The 15,706-nt window shown below is 41.5% G+C and overlaps 1 protein-coding gene across 8 annotated transcripts in view; it reads right to left on the reverse strand.

Annotated features, from left to right (window-relative positions):
* Window positions 1–15,706, reverse strand: part of KHDRBS3 (KH RNA binding domain containing, signal transduction associated 3) — a 623,624-nt gene that overhangs the window by 548,802 nt on the left and 59,116 nt on the right. The window contains exon 1 of one of the 8 annotated variants that reach the window (XM_079901868.1): window positions 2,565–2,653. The exons of the other annotated variants lie outside the window; for them this stretch is intronic. The gene's annotated coding sequence lies outside the window, so the exon portion shown is untranslated. Of the gene's footprint in view, window positions 1–2,564; window positions 2,654–15,706 lie in introns of those variants that run through there. 8 annotated transcript variants of the gene reach the window in all.

The raw sequence follows: 15,706 nt of genomic DNA on the forward strand, positions 1-15,706 counted from the left end.
CTTTAGCAAAAAGTGATTTGCAGGAAGGGAATTTCTGAACACCGCGTGTGGGCACAGGACAACCAAATGTTCCCTGGCATTCACACTTCATTACCAGTAAAAATGGAGTCCCATCCTCAACCGTCCACGGGGAAAAAAGAATATGAAACCAGACAAAACCATGTCCACTCTAACCCAAAACTGAGATCCTCAACACACTTTGGAAAATAAGGGAATAATTTGATAGGTATACAAAGATATGTAGACATGCTTATTACATCACTATTGACAGTATAAAAAGTAGACACAGCCTAAAACTTCATGAGAGTGAATTGGCTACATCTATTTTATGGCAGATCCATTTATTAGAATACTGCAATGTTATCAAACGGATGTTTTCAAAGACCTGTTAATGGAATGAGGAAATGTTAATAATGTGAATGTCCACATGGCAATGGCCAGTCTCCAAAAGGTACATAAGTAACTGCTAACAGTGATGCTCTGAGAAAAGAACGTGTGCGGCCAGCAGACAGGGTTAGGAAAGAAACTTTGCATTGTTCATGGTCTCATAACTTTTGAATCTTCAAGTGGAAAAGGGCCATAAATGCTCAGCACAGGAAAGGAAATAAGGTCCTAAGACACTATTATAAGATTCTATCAACTTCCAGACAGAAAAAAAAAAAAGAAGTCCCATACAAAAAACTGGACTCAGAACACCATCAGACCATTTCTAACTGAAGAAGCTAAATAAAGACATTTACAGATATTTGCAGAGTCAAAAATGATCTTCTATGTATCCTTTCTTGGGAAGCTACTGGAAGTTGTGCTTCAGTGACACAAGAAAGTCAAGAGGAAGACGGCAAATCTAGCACAGGCAAAGGGAAGGTCTAGAGAGAACAGCGTCCCAGCCCAAAGGACCCCCACTCCAGATGGGGGGGAAAGGGCCAGGGTGCTCCTGGAGGGAGGTCTTCAGGAAAATAAAACAGACTGACGGCATGTGTGATGTTAGGTCCCTTGGGAAAAAAAGTAAGTAATAGCTTACTATTAGCTATCAGTAATAGCTAAAGGTAAGTAAATGAAATACACAAAATTTTTTTTTATTTTCTACAGTACATTACTTAACTCAGGGTTGGAAATTATCCACAGAGCCACCATGTTGCATGTGTTAGTTTGGGTCTTCTGAGAAACAAATACTGTAAGATGTGCACAATATTTATTGGGGGAAACACCTGTAAAGGACAAAGTGAGCGAGTCAGAGACAGAAGGGAGAGCCACCATGCCACTCCGACACTTGGGAAGGAGAGAAAGTTAACTTAGGAAAAATTTGGCCAGGCCGATGGGGAGCCCACCAGCCAAAGTCCCCCATTAAAAGGAGTCCCAAATCTAGTCTACCCAGCACCCTCCCACTGTTCCCCAGCTCAAGGTCCTCCTGCCTCGACAAACCCCTCACGTTCTTCTTGGTGGCCCGGGAATTTCTATTCTCTTTATTTGGGATTGTGTCCCTGATCCTTTCCCCTCTGGAGAATCAGCCTCCACCCCCAGCCCTACCAGGAAGGGACTGAGCCTTCATTCACTGGTCAGTTCCACCCTGGAGCAAGGGAGGTCCATCCCTCCAAGACATGAAGACTTCCACTCTCCCTTAGGAAAGGGACAATACTTCTCCTCCCCCGCCCAGAGAACTGTTGTATAAGTGGTCCACTGTGTTAGTCCAGGAGGTGTCATTCATATCGATAGCTATCATGGATTGAAATACTTATTAAGGCCGTTTCTAGAATACTGAAATATGTTGAGGGAGGGGAGGGCTCTCTCTTGGGCTAGAGTTGGGGCTGAGAGGACCCACCACAAAGCAAAGCAGGAAAAGTCAAAACACCATTAATTTCTCACTACCTCGTCCTGTCAACATTGAGCACCTACTACGTCCAGGCACATCTCTCAGTACTTTAAGGCATTGTATCACATAATCTCCAAAATGATCCCATGAAGTAGACAACATTAGAACCCCCATTTTACAGGTAAGGAAACCAAGAATTAGTTAAGCAATTTGTCCAAAACTGTATACCTAGTAAGTGGAAGAGCTGGGATTTGAACCTATGTCTGCCTGACTTCTCAGCCCTCACTCTTAACCTCTATGGATGATAAAGACACACCAGGACTCAGCCTTGGGCAAGGAGGGATCAAAAGAAACGTACAAGATGAACTCAATTTTTGCATTAAAATCCTGCCGACGTCTCTTTTCACAGAGTCCCACAATGGTGGAATCATACAGTGTGAGGAAGGGGTCTGTATGTTCAGAAATCTGATTGGAGGCCAGTACCACCAGCTGGCATGTGCAACTTCAGACAATTTGCTTAAGATATCAGAGGCTCAAATCCCTTCCCTGCAAAACTAGGGCTGATGCTAATTGCTTTGCAGGAGGGAGGATTAAATGATGTATCCTCTATAAAGTGCCTAGAATACATAAATAAATAAATATACATTTATAAATAAATCCTACATAAATATGATTTTCCCTTCTGCCAACTACAAATGGGCACTTGCCATCTCCCTCTACAAGGATTCAATTATGAGCCGCTGCAGCCACTGACCTTCAACATCCCCTGAAAGGAGTTCAGGGTGGACATCAGGAATGAGGCACTATGGGCTCTGGGAGAAACTGGCAGAACAGGTATTCAGATAGTTAGATATTTTCAGGAGAAGATTTCATGAGCCCAATTCTTGCATCTCTTCATATCTAGAAAAAGCACTAAAATCATTAATGGAGGCATCTGCTCCTCGTGACTCGCAGCCAGCCTCTGCCAACGTATGTGCCTGATGTACATGCCCCCCTCCACTAAAATCCTATAGAACACTGGCCTTCCCCCCCACCTCTTTGGAGCAGTTTCTCGGAGTTATCTGAAATGCTGTCTCCCAGGCTATAGTCCTCATTTTGCCCCAGATATAACTTAACTCACAGTTCTCACGTTGTGCTTCTTTTTTTCAGTTGACACTTCCCACCACCAATTCTCCTCATTCCTAAATTCCCCACCATTGAGTTTCCAAGGAACCTGCCTTTTCAGTGAAATTCCTGGAGTGAGCTGTTAAAGAGAGACTTGAGCTGGGTTTTATTATCTGATGCAGATAACTTTTTTGATGTATATCAATCATTTTCACTTGTAAGGTGGGTGGATTTTATATATCTATATCTAGCTGCTGTGAGAAAAAAATCTTTAAAGCTTCAAGAAGGGATTTTAAAACATCTGTATAGATGAAAAGAAGCAAAAGTTTAACCTTCAAGGAAAATAAAAGAGAACATGAACTCTATACTTGAACACATACAATACAAAAAAAAGACTGAGCCCGGGATTGCAAATGTATGAACTTGACATCCATTGTTCGTGCAGCATAAAAAGGATTATTTTCATCTGTGCTGGTAGAGAATGAATGCATCAGATGATTTCTAAAATCCGTCCTCATCCACAGCACTGCCAGGGACCCTGAAACCCATTATTAGAGACACTTCATTCACTTATTCATTTATCAATTCTGTCTCCCATCAACTCTCTCCACTCATTCATTCATCTAAATATCTGTTCTCAAGTAATTACACATGCCAGGCACTGTGTTACCCGTTGAGAGCACAGAAATTATTGGCAACCCCATTACACATACAGAGTGAAACAAGCATGTACACATAATCACAAAATGAAAATAAGTTTTATCTATAATATGCTATAAAAGCAATAAAAAAAAGTAAGACTCAATTCAAAGATACACATGTGTCATGAGGTGGCAATGAGAATTCACAGAATCAAAAAGCCTTGACATTGCCTGGGGATATTAGAAAAGGTATGTGGGGGAGGGGTGGTAGTCTCTGAGCTGTAGTAGTAAGACCAGCAAACCACGAAAAGAAAGTATCATGGACATTTTCAGCCCCCAGTAAAAAATGAATTATGCAAGAGGAATAAACCAGGTCATCCTAACGGCCCATTCATGTATTTGCTTCCATAATTCTTTAGTTTCCCTGATTGCTTTCTAGGTCAAGGCTGTGAAGGTGTAAAACACAGGACAGGTAGATTATATAAACGGTTGGAATGGAAAAGGCTTTAAGCATTACCTGTTCCAACCTTGTCTTTTTCAGATCAGCAATTTCGGGCTCAGAGAGATTTGCCCAAGACAGCACAGCAAATTAAGACCTAGAACCTGGGTGGGATGAATTGGGAGATTGGGATTGACATATATACACCAATATGTATAAAATAGATAACTAGACTCTCCCTCTTACAAGAACACCAGAATCACAACTAACTGCTGAGCAATCATCGACAGGAAGACACTGGAACTCACCCCACATCCGAAGACAAAGGAGAAGCCGCAATGAGACGGTACAAAGGGCGCAATCACAGTAAAATCAAATCCCATAACTGCTGGGTGGGTGACTCACAAACTGGAGAACAATTATACCACAGAAGTCCACCCACTGGAGTGAAGGTTCTGAGCCCCACGTCAGGCTTCCCAACCTGGGGGTCCGGCAACGGGAGGAGGAATTCCTAGAGAATCAGACTTTGAAGGCTAGCGGGATTTGATCGCAGGACTTCGACAGGACTGGGGGAAACAGAGACTCCACCCTTGGAGGGCACACACAAAGTAGTGTGTGCATCGGGACCCGGGGAAGGAGCAGTGATCCCATAGGAGACTGAACCAGACCTACCTGCTAGTGTTGGAGGGTCTGCTGCGGAGGCGGGGGGTGGCTTTGTCTCACCATGAGGACAAGGACACTGGCAGCAGAAGTTCTGGGAAGTACTCCTTGGTGTGAGCCCTCCCAAAGTCTGCCATTAGCCCCACCAAAGAGCCCAGCTAGGCTCCAGTGTTGGGTTGCCTCAGGCCAAACAACCAACAGGGAGGGAACCCAGCTCCACCCATCAGCAGACAAGTGGATTAAAGCTTTACTGAGCTCTGCCCACCAGAGCAACACCCAGCTCTACCCACCACCAATCTCTCCCATCAGTAAACTTGCACAAGCCTCTTAGATAGCCTCATCCACCAGAGGGCAGACAGCAGAAGCAAGAAGAACTACAATCCTGCAGCCTGTGGAACAAAAACCACATTCACAGAAAGACAGACAAAATGAAAAGGCAGAGGGCTATGTACCAGATGAGCGAACAAGATAAAACCCCAGAAAAAAAACTAAATGAAGTGGAGAAAGGCAACCTTCCAGAAAAAGAATTCAGAATAATGATAGTGAAGATGATCCAGGACCTCAGAAAAAGAATGGAGTCAAAGATCAAGAAGATGCAAGAAATGTTTAACGAAGACCTAGAAGAATTAAAGAACAAACAAACAGAGATGAACAATACAATAACTGAAATGAAAACTACACTAGAAGGAATCAATAGCAGAATAACTGAGGCAGAAGAACAGATAAGTGACCTGGAAGACAGAATGGTGGAATTCACTGCCACAGAACAGAATAAAGAAAAAAGAAGGGCTTCCCTGGTGGTGCAGTGGTTGAGAGTCCACCTGCCGATGCAGGGGACACTGGTTTGTGCCCCGGTCTGGGAAGATCCCACATGCCACGGAGCAGCTAGACCTGTGAGCCATGGCCACTGAGCCTGCGTGTCCGGAGCCTGTGCTCCACAACAGGAGAGGCCACAACAGTGAGAGGGCCCGCGTACCGCAAAAAAAAAAAAAAAAAAAAAAAAAAAAAAAAAGAATGAAAAGAAATGAAGACAGCCTTAGAGACCTCTGGGACAATATTAAACGCAACAGCATTCACATTATAGGGGTCCCAGAAGGAGAAGAGAGAAAGGACAAGAGAAAATATTTGAAGAGATTATAGTCGAAAACTTCCCTAACATGGGAAAGGAAAAAGCCACCCAAGTCCAGGAAGCGCAGAGAGTCCCACACAGGATAAACCCAAGGAGAAACATGCCAATACACATAGTAATCAAATTGGCAAAAATCAAAGACAAAGAAAAATTATTGAAAGCAGCAAGGGAAAAACAACATATAACATACAAGGGAACCTCCCATAAGGTTAAGAGCTGATTTCTCAGCAGAAACTCTACAACCCAGAAGGGAGTGGCATGATATACTTAAAGTGATGAAAGGGAAGAACCTACAACAAAGATTACTCTACCCGGCAAGGATCTCATTCAGATTCGATGGAGAAATCAAAAGCTTTACAGACAAGCAAAAGCTAAGAGAACTCAGCACCACCAAACCAGCTCTACAACAAATGCTAAAGGAACTTCTCTAAGTGGGAAACACAAGAGAAGAAAAGGACCTACAAAAGCAAACCCAAAACAATTAAGAAAATTGTCATAGGAACATACATATTGATAATTAACTCAAACGTGAATGGATTAAATGCTCCAACCAAAACACACAGCCTTGCTGAATGGATACAAAAACAAGACCCATCTATATGCTGTCTATAAGAGGCCCACTTCAGACCTAGGGACACATACAGACTGAAAGTGAGGAGATGGAAAAAGATATTCCATGCAATTGGAAATCAAAAGAAAGCTGGAGTAGCAATACTCATATCAGATAAAATAGACTTTAAAATAAAGAATGTTACAAGAGATAAGGAAGTACACTACATAATGATCAAGGGATCAATCCAAGAAGATATAATGATTATAAATATATATGCACCCAACACAAGAGCACCTCAATACATAAGGCAACTGCTAACAGCTATAAAAGAGGAAATCAAAAGTAACACAATAATACTGGGAGACTTTAACACCTCACTTACACCAATGGACAGATCATCCAAAGTGAAAATAAATAAGGAAACAGAAGCTTTAAATGACACAATAGACCAGAGAGATTAAATTGATATTTATAAGATATTCCATTCAAAAACAGCAGATTACACTTTCTTCTCAAGTGTGCACGGAACCTTCTCCAGGATAGATCACATCTTGGGTCACAAATCAAGCCTCAGTAAATTTAGGAAAATTGAAATCATATCAAGCATCACTTCTGACCACGACGCTATGAGATTAGAAACGAATTACAGGGGAAAAAGCGTAAAAAACACAAACACATGGAAGCTAAACAATACGTTACTAAATAACCAAGAGATCACTGAAGAAATCAAAGAGGAAATCAAAAAATACCTAGAGACAAATGACAATGAAAACACGATGATCCAAAACCTATGGGATGGGATGCAGCAAAAGCAGTTCTAAGAAGGAATTTTATAGCTATACAAGCCTACCTCAAGAAACAAGAAAAATCTCACATAAACAATCTAACCTTACACCTAAAGGAACTAGAGAAAGAAGAACAAACAAAACGCAAGTGAGCAGAAGGCAAGAAATCATAAAGATCAGAGCAGAAATAAATGAAATAGAAACAAAGAAAACAATAGCAAAGATCAATAAAACTAAAAGCTGTTTCTTTGAGAAGATAAACAAAATTGATAAACCATTATCCAGACTCATTAAGAAAAAGAGAGAGAGGACTCAAATCAATAAAATTAGAAATGAAAAGGAGAAGTTACAACAGACACCGCAGAAATACAAAGCATCCTAAGAGACTACTACAAGCAACTCTATGCCAATAATATTGGCAGCCTGGAAGAAATGGACAAATTCTTAGAAAGGTATAATCTCCCAAGACTAAACCAGGAAGAAATAGAAAATATGAACAGACCAATCACAAGTAATGAAATTGCAACTGTGATTAAAAATCTTCCAACAAACAAAAGTCCAGAACCAGATGGCTTCACAGGTGAATTCTACCAAACATTTAGAGAAGAGCTAACACCCATCCTTCTCAAACTCTTCCAAAAAATTGCAGAGGAAGGAACACCCCCAAACTCATTCTAGGAGGCCGCCATCACCCTGATACCCAAAACAGACAACGATACTACAAAAAAAGAGAAAATTACAGACTAATATCACTGATGAATATAGATGCAAAAATACTCAACAAAATATTAGCAAACAGAATCCAACAACACATTAAAAGGATCATACACCATGATCAAGTGGGATTTATCCCAGGGATGCAAGGATTCTTCAATATATGCAAATCAATCTATGTGATACACCATATTAACAAATTGAAGAATAAAAACCATATGATCATCTCAATAGATGCAGAAAGAGCTTTTGACAAAATTCAACACCGATTTATGATAAAAACTCTCCAGAAAGTGGGCAGAGAGGTAACCTACCTCAACATAATAAAGGCCATATATGGCCAACCCACAGCAAACATCATTCTCAATGGTGAAAAACTGAAAGCATTTCCTCTAAGATCAGGAACAAGACAAGGATGTGCACTCTCACCACTATTATTCAACATAGTTTTGGAAGTCCTAGCCATGGCAATCATGGAAGAAAAAGAAATAAAAGGAATACAACTTGGAAAAGAAGAAGTAAAACTGTCACTGTTTGCAGATGACATGATACTATACCTAGAAAATCCTAAAGATGCCACCAGAAAACTACTAGAGCTAATCAATGAATTCGGTAAAGTTGCAGGATACAAAATTAACACACAGAAATCTCTTTCATTCCTATATACTAATGATGAAAAATCTGAAAGAGAAATTGAGGAAACACTCCCATTTACCACTGCAACAAAAAGAATAAAATACCTAGGAGTAAACTTACCTAGGGAGATAAAAGACCTGTATGCAGAAAACCATAAGACACTGATGAAATAAATTAAAGATGATACCAACAGATGGAGAGATATACCATGTTCTTGGATTGGAAGAATCAATACTGTGAAAATGACTATACTACCCAAAGCAATCTACAGATTCAATGCAATCCCTATCAAATTACCAATGGCATTTTTTACAGAACTAGAAAAAAAAATCTTAAAATTTGTATGGAGACACAAAAGACCCCGAATAGCCAAAACAGTCTTGAGGGAAAAAAGCAGGGCTGGAGGAATCAGACTCCCTGACTTCAGACTATACTACAAAGCTACAGTAATCAAGACAGTACGGTACTGGCACAAAAACAGAAATATAGATCAATGGAACAGAATAGAAAGCCCAGAGATAAACCCATGCACCTATGGTCAACTAATCCATGACAAAGGAGGCAAGGACATACAATGGAGAAAAGACAGTCTCTTCAATAAGTGGTGCTGGGAAAACTGGACAGCTACACGTAAAAGAATGAAATTAGAACACTCCCTAACACCATACACAAAAATAAACTCAAAATGGATTAGAGACCTAAATGTAAGACCGGACACTATAAAACTCTTAGAGGAAAACATAGGAAAAACACTCTTTAACATAAATCACAGCAAGATCTTTTTTGATCCACCTCCTAGAGAAATGGAAATAAAAATAAACAAATGGGACCTAATGAAAGTTCAAAGCTTTTGCACAGCAAAGGAAACCATAAACAAGACGAAAAGACAACCCTCAGAATGGGAGAAAATATTTGCAAACGAATCAACAGACAAAGGATTAATCTCCAAAACATATAAATAGCTCGTGCATATCAATATTATAAAAACAAACAACCCAATCCAAAAATGGGCAGAAGACCTTAATAGACATTTCTCCAAAGAAGACATACAGATGGCCAAGAAGCACATGAAAAGCTGCTCAACATCACTAATTATTAGAGAAATGCAAATCAAAACTATAGTGAGTTATCACCTCACACCAGTTAGAATAGGCATCATCAGAAAATCTATAAACAACAAATGCTGGAGAGGGTGTGGAGTAAAGGGAACCCTCTTGCACTGTTGGTGGGAATGTAAATTGATACAACCACTATGGAGAACAGTATGGAGGTTCCTTAAAAAACTAAAAATAGAATTACCATATGATCCAGCAATCCCACTACTGGGCATATACACAGAGAAAACCATAATTCAAAAAGACACATGCAGGCTTCCCTTGTGGCACAGTGGTTGAGAGTCCACCTGCCGATACAGGGGACACAGGTTTGTGCCCCAGTCCAGGAAGATCCCACATGCCGCGGAGCGGCTAGGCCCGTGAGCCATGGCCGCTGAGCCTGCGCGTCCGGAGCCTGTGCTCCGTAATGGAAGAGGCCACAACAGTGAGAGGCCCACGTACTGCAAAAAATAAAAAAGACACATGCACCCCAATGTTCATTGCAGCACTATTTACAATAGCCAGGTCATGGAAGCAACTTAAATGCCCATCGACAGACGAATGGATAAAGAAGATGTGGTACATATATACAATGGAATATTACTCAGCCATAAAAGAAACGAAATTGGCTTATTTGTTGAGACGTGGATGGATCTAGAGACTGTCATACAGAGTGAAGTAAGTCAGAAAGAGAGAAACAAATATTGCATATTAACGCATATATGTGGAACCTAGAAAAATGGTCCAGATGAACCGGTTTGCAGGGCAGAAACTGAGGCACAGATGTGGAGAACAAACGTATGGACCTCAGTGGGGAAAGCAGTGAGGGGGTGGGGATGGTGGTGTGATGAATTGGGTTATTGCGATTGACATGTATACACTGATGTGTATAAAATGGATGACTAATAAGAACATGCAGTATAAAACAAATTAAAAATTAAAAAAATAGGTAACTAATAAGAACCTGCTGTATTAAAAGTAATTAATTAATTTTTAAAGGACCTAGAACCTGGGTTTTTCTAATCCTCTAGATGCCTCCCACTGAGAGAGCATAGCACTGTATAGGAAGAGCCTTCACACGCTCTGATAAAGCAGGTATTAACATCTCCATTTTGCAGACTGTCTATAGGACAGGTAGCGACTTGTCCAAAATCACACAGCAGAAGTTCCAGGCAAAAGCAGCGCTAGCTAGACCCCAGTGCCCTGACCCAGGCTCCAGAGTGCTTGTCGTTATGCCATGCTGCCCCCTAGAGGCAAGAGCTTAGAGCAAGGGGACCGAAGGAAGGCAGGCTGTCTCGGCGAGGGCAGGACCACAGTGGGGAAGGAGGGATGCTCAGAGAGCATCCTCAAAGGCACTTTTCATCTACTGCTCAGCCTAGCTGGGGACCACCTTAGTTCTGCCTCCCGCTGCTGCCTGCACGCTTAAAACTTCCTGCACGTCCCTCCAGGGGAGACTCTTGTAAGTTATACAATCTGATGTTGCTAACCTAAAATTGAGACTGGAAATAGGTGCACCTTGCGCGAGAGGGATCATTTTCCATCCTCCTCATGACGAGCATATGGAGCGAGGAAGGCAAATCCCTTTGAAATAGTTGGCAGCAACCTGTGGGTTCTCACAACAAATCTATGAATCTTTCAGAGCATAGGCAAGGTGGTGTCGATCCTGCAGGTATCATCCACGCAAAAGCAGGTACAAGGGAGTCGGGATGCAGCTAATCATCGGCCCCATCCCATTCGTTATTGATCATTTTTATGTGACATTATACATTGTAAGTCTAACTGTTGGTAGCAACCATCCTTTTGAATAATGCATTGTTACAGAGCAGGAGACAATGGAGGGACCCAACTGCAGACCAATCGCGCCGCCTAGTGGTATACTAAAAGACGACAACTTCATCTCCCCATCATCCGAGACTCAGAATGCACAAGAGACCGACCTCATTTTGGTGGGAAATCGAACTCTAGAGAAAGGCCCACTGCTTCCCAGACCTAATAGTTCCACCAACATCTTCATAGTCCTGCTGTGTGCCAGACACCAAGCCACGCTTCACAGAATCGATGATGAGTAGGACATGGCCCCCGTCTCATGGGAGAAGAGTGATATGACACAAGGGATTCAGCAGGATCTGGTAGAAGCTAGAAGAGAGAGCCCACAGTGCCTGACAGTTTGTAATCAGGTCAACCCCTCTTTAGCAATCCTGCCCCTTTTTTCCACATGTTCAAAATTACTTCTTCTCTCTGGCAATTCTGGGGAGTAAATTATATCCATCAGGATAATTCTTGATAGAGCTCGTTTTAATCGTCCAAAGCACTTGTTCTTAGCTTTTCTGAGTTCACATACTGAGAATCTGGTGAAGTCTGTGGGTTTGTGCTTCCAGAAAATGCACCAATGTTACAGGTAGCAACATGCTGCATGTAACTTCAATCTAGAGTTTTTCAGGCTCTGTGATGCTCCTCCAAGCACCCAACTAAGAGAATCTTCCCTCCTGATGACTTGGAAATCTGTGCTTTAGAGCAAAGTGGGAACTCTTTCTACTTCAGTGAACTATGTCATTGACTTAAATGCAGTTCATCAGTGAAATAAGAGAACTTATGGAGGGCCCAAAACATACTCAAAAAACTCCCTTACAAGTTGGCTAGGGACACAGAAGTATAACCTACAGCCCCTCCCGCTGAGAGTCTGGATACCACAGATGTTCAGGGCCCAGGCTTTGTGTTCACATGCTGGCTTCAGCCTCAGGACAATCAGTCAACCTCTCTGAGCCTGGGTTTTCTCATCTGCCCAGTGGGAATAATGATTGTAAGTTCCTCACACAGTGCTAGTTAGAATTAATGTAAATCACAGTGGCTGACAGATACTCAAAGCTTAGACACTGGCTTTAATTGTCAACATTATGATTAGGTTGAAATAATTCTTTAATCCATCCAGTGAAATTTTAGCTATTACTCACTGTTTACCAGGTGACCATTACTAAGTACTGGGGACAGATTCGTTCAGATATTGTGTAGCTAGTTCCAAAGTTTTGTCCAAGGACAGTCACAAGGCATTGCACAGTAGCTTGTTAGGTTACTTCTATGTCTTGGCTATTGTAAATAGTGCCGCAATGAACACTGTGGTGCATGTATCTTTTTGAATTATGGTTTTCTCTGGATATATGCCCAGGAGTGGGATTGCTGGACCATGTGGTAACTTTATTTTTAGTTTTTTAAGGAACCTCCATACTGTTCTCAGAGTGGCTGTATCAATTTACATTCCCACCAACAGTGCAGGAGGGCTCCCTTAACTCTGCACCCTCTCCAGCATTTATTATTTGTAGACTTTTTGGTGATGGCCATTTTGACTGGTGTGAGGTGATACCTCGTTGTAGTTTCAATTTGCATTTCTCTAATAATTAGTGATGTTGAGCATCTTTTCACATGCCTGTCGACGGCCCACCTTTTAATTCAAGATGCAGCAAACAGCAGCACACAGGTACATCTGGACAGGGCCTTGCCTTTGTTGGACCATATAGCTCTAGTTTTCTGTACCAGCATTGTTTTTTCAACTTCTTGTGGGACACAGCTGAGGACTAACTCAGCCACTCTGGTGCATGTGCAAAGCTGGAAGGTGCACATGGACGTCCCCTGTGTCTACTCTTCATGAATGGGAGGTGATAGCCAGTGATGAAGACACTCATTCTCATCTCTCAGGTAGAAAATTCCAGAATGCATTCAGCACAGTTCTCCTGAGAATCCTCAGCAAAGCCGAGCTCCAGGTGTCCACAGCATCAAACAGCTCGGCTGCCCACTTGCTCTGGTTTCCTCTTTCCCTGTTTCAAGTCTTCTCAATCCCCCGTCTGCTTCCTTGGGATCACTGTCCTGAAGAAACTACACGTGCACAAGCTCAGGTCAGGCTCTGCACTGGAAGTCCAAGAAAAACATTCAGATGATGGTGAACACATGCTCCTGAGTCGGTGTAACATTTTTCGTGTCATCAGAAAGATCTTCTAGGGTAAATATCATCCTTCAAAGGCCGGATTATTGCAGGGGATCCTATGCTAGGTTCTCAGCTGCCTCTGTTTCCCTAGTACAATCAGTCTACAGGAGACCATGAGCAGACATATCCAATGAGAAGACAGAGATGAAAGAAAATGCACGTTCATTCTGCTCCCTTTGCATGGGGGTTGAGGTGGGGGGGGGGGAGTCTGTAAGCACTGGCCCTTCCCCGCGTCACTAGCCTGGGATAGCCCTTAGCTCCTCTTCACGCAAAACCCAGCCTCATAATAAACACAGAAGCATCACCCAACTAGCCTCTCTCCCGAGTTCCCTAACCAGCGTAATGCCGTGCGCTGTGCAAAACCTTGATGGGTCGAAGTGAAAAAAAAGTCATTTTATCTTGCCGTAATGTTAAATGTGAATCTGATCAAACCTCTATATCTAATTACCGCTTTATAGGAAATATGGAAGATACAGGAATATGTTAGGGTACCGTCCATCAAATCCAGAACATGGAAAAATCTAAACGATAAATGACTTGATTTCTTTAATAAGAAATTGACAAGAGTAAGAGAGAGCAAAAGAGTGAGAGACAGAGAGAAATTATCCGAGATTAAATGAAACTCAGAAACACACCAAACAAATACAATATATAGACTTGTCCAAACAAAAGCAATTGTGAAAAGATTTTTTAGTCCATCAGGGAAATTTGAAACCGCTCTGCATATTTGATGCTATTAAGGAATTATTTTTAAGTTTTAGGAGTGATGATGGTATCGTCGTTATATTTTTTAAAGACTTTATCTGTTACACATACTGAGTCATTTATAGATGAAATAATTTGCTGTCTGGGATTTACTTTAATATATCCCAGCATGGGGTGAAAGACACAAAGAGGGATGGAGTACAGATAAATGAGATTGACAAAATTGTGATAATTGTTGCAGTTGATTGATGGGTCCATGGGAGTTCATTACACTTTTCTCTCTGCTCTCATATAGATTTGGGAATTTTCCATATTAAAAAAAAAAAAAAAGAAATGAAGTGGGTGGAGGGGAGGAAGGAATAGAGAGATAGAGACAGACTGAGAAAGCTGTCATTTTAAAACTATAACAAAACAAAAAGAGACTCACAGATACAGAGGACAAATTAGTGGTTACCAATGGGGAGAGGAGTGGCAAGAGGAGCAGGATAGGGGAAGGGGATTAAGATGTTCAAACAAATAAACATGAAACACAAAAGACACAAGGATGTCATGTACAGCCCAGGAAATATAGCCAATATTGTGTAATAACTTTAAATTGAGTATAATGTATAAAAAATATCAAATCACTAAGTTGTACACTTGAAACTAATATTGTAAATCAGTGATAGTTCAATTAAATAAACAACCAAATAAATATTTAAATAAAACTAGAAGAGATTTTGTTGTTGCTTCTCTAAAGATATCTTGATAGTACTTTTGGTAGCGAACTGCCACCAAATGATAATAGCAAAATAATAATAATAATAGGGCTTCCCTGGTGGCGCAGTGGTTAAGAATCCGCCTGCCGATGCAGGGGACATGGGTTCGAGCCCTGGTCCAGGAAGATCCCACATGCCGCGGAGCAACTAAGCCCGTGCGCCACAACTACTGAGCCTGCTCCCTAGAGCCCGCGAGCCACAACTACTGAGCCTACGTACCACAACTACTGAGCCCACATGCCTAGAGCCCATGCTCCACAACGAGAGAAGCCACCACAATGAGAAGCCCGCACACCACAACGAAGAGTAACCCCCACTCGCTGCAACTAGAGAAAGCCCGTGCGCAGCAACAAAGACCCAACGCAGCCCAAAAATAATTAATTAAATAAATAAATTTATATTAAAAAAAAATAATAAAAGCAATCGTGACGGTGGTGCCCGTGCTAAGGTAGGCCCAACACCCTATTCTGGAATGGGCTGGGAATGAGGAGCCCGACTGCTCCAGGAAAAGACGTCAGCGGTTGTCCTCATGAGGTTGTCCTTGCTACCAAAAGTACTATCAAGATGCCATCTTTACAGAAGCAACAACAAAATCTCTTATAGTTTTATTTAAATATTTATTTATTTTGTTGTTTATTTAATTGAAGTATCACTGATTTACAGTATTAGTTTCAAGTGTACAACTTAGTGATTTGATATTTT

This window comes from Stenella coeruleoalba (assembly GCF_951394435.1).
Source record: "Stenella coeruleoalba genome assembly, chromosome: 17".
Taxonomy (NCBI): domain Eukaryota; kingdom Metazoa; phylum Chordata; class Mammalia; order Artiodactyla; family Delphinidae; genus Stenella; species Stenella coeruleoalba.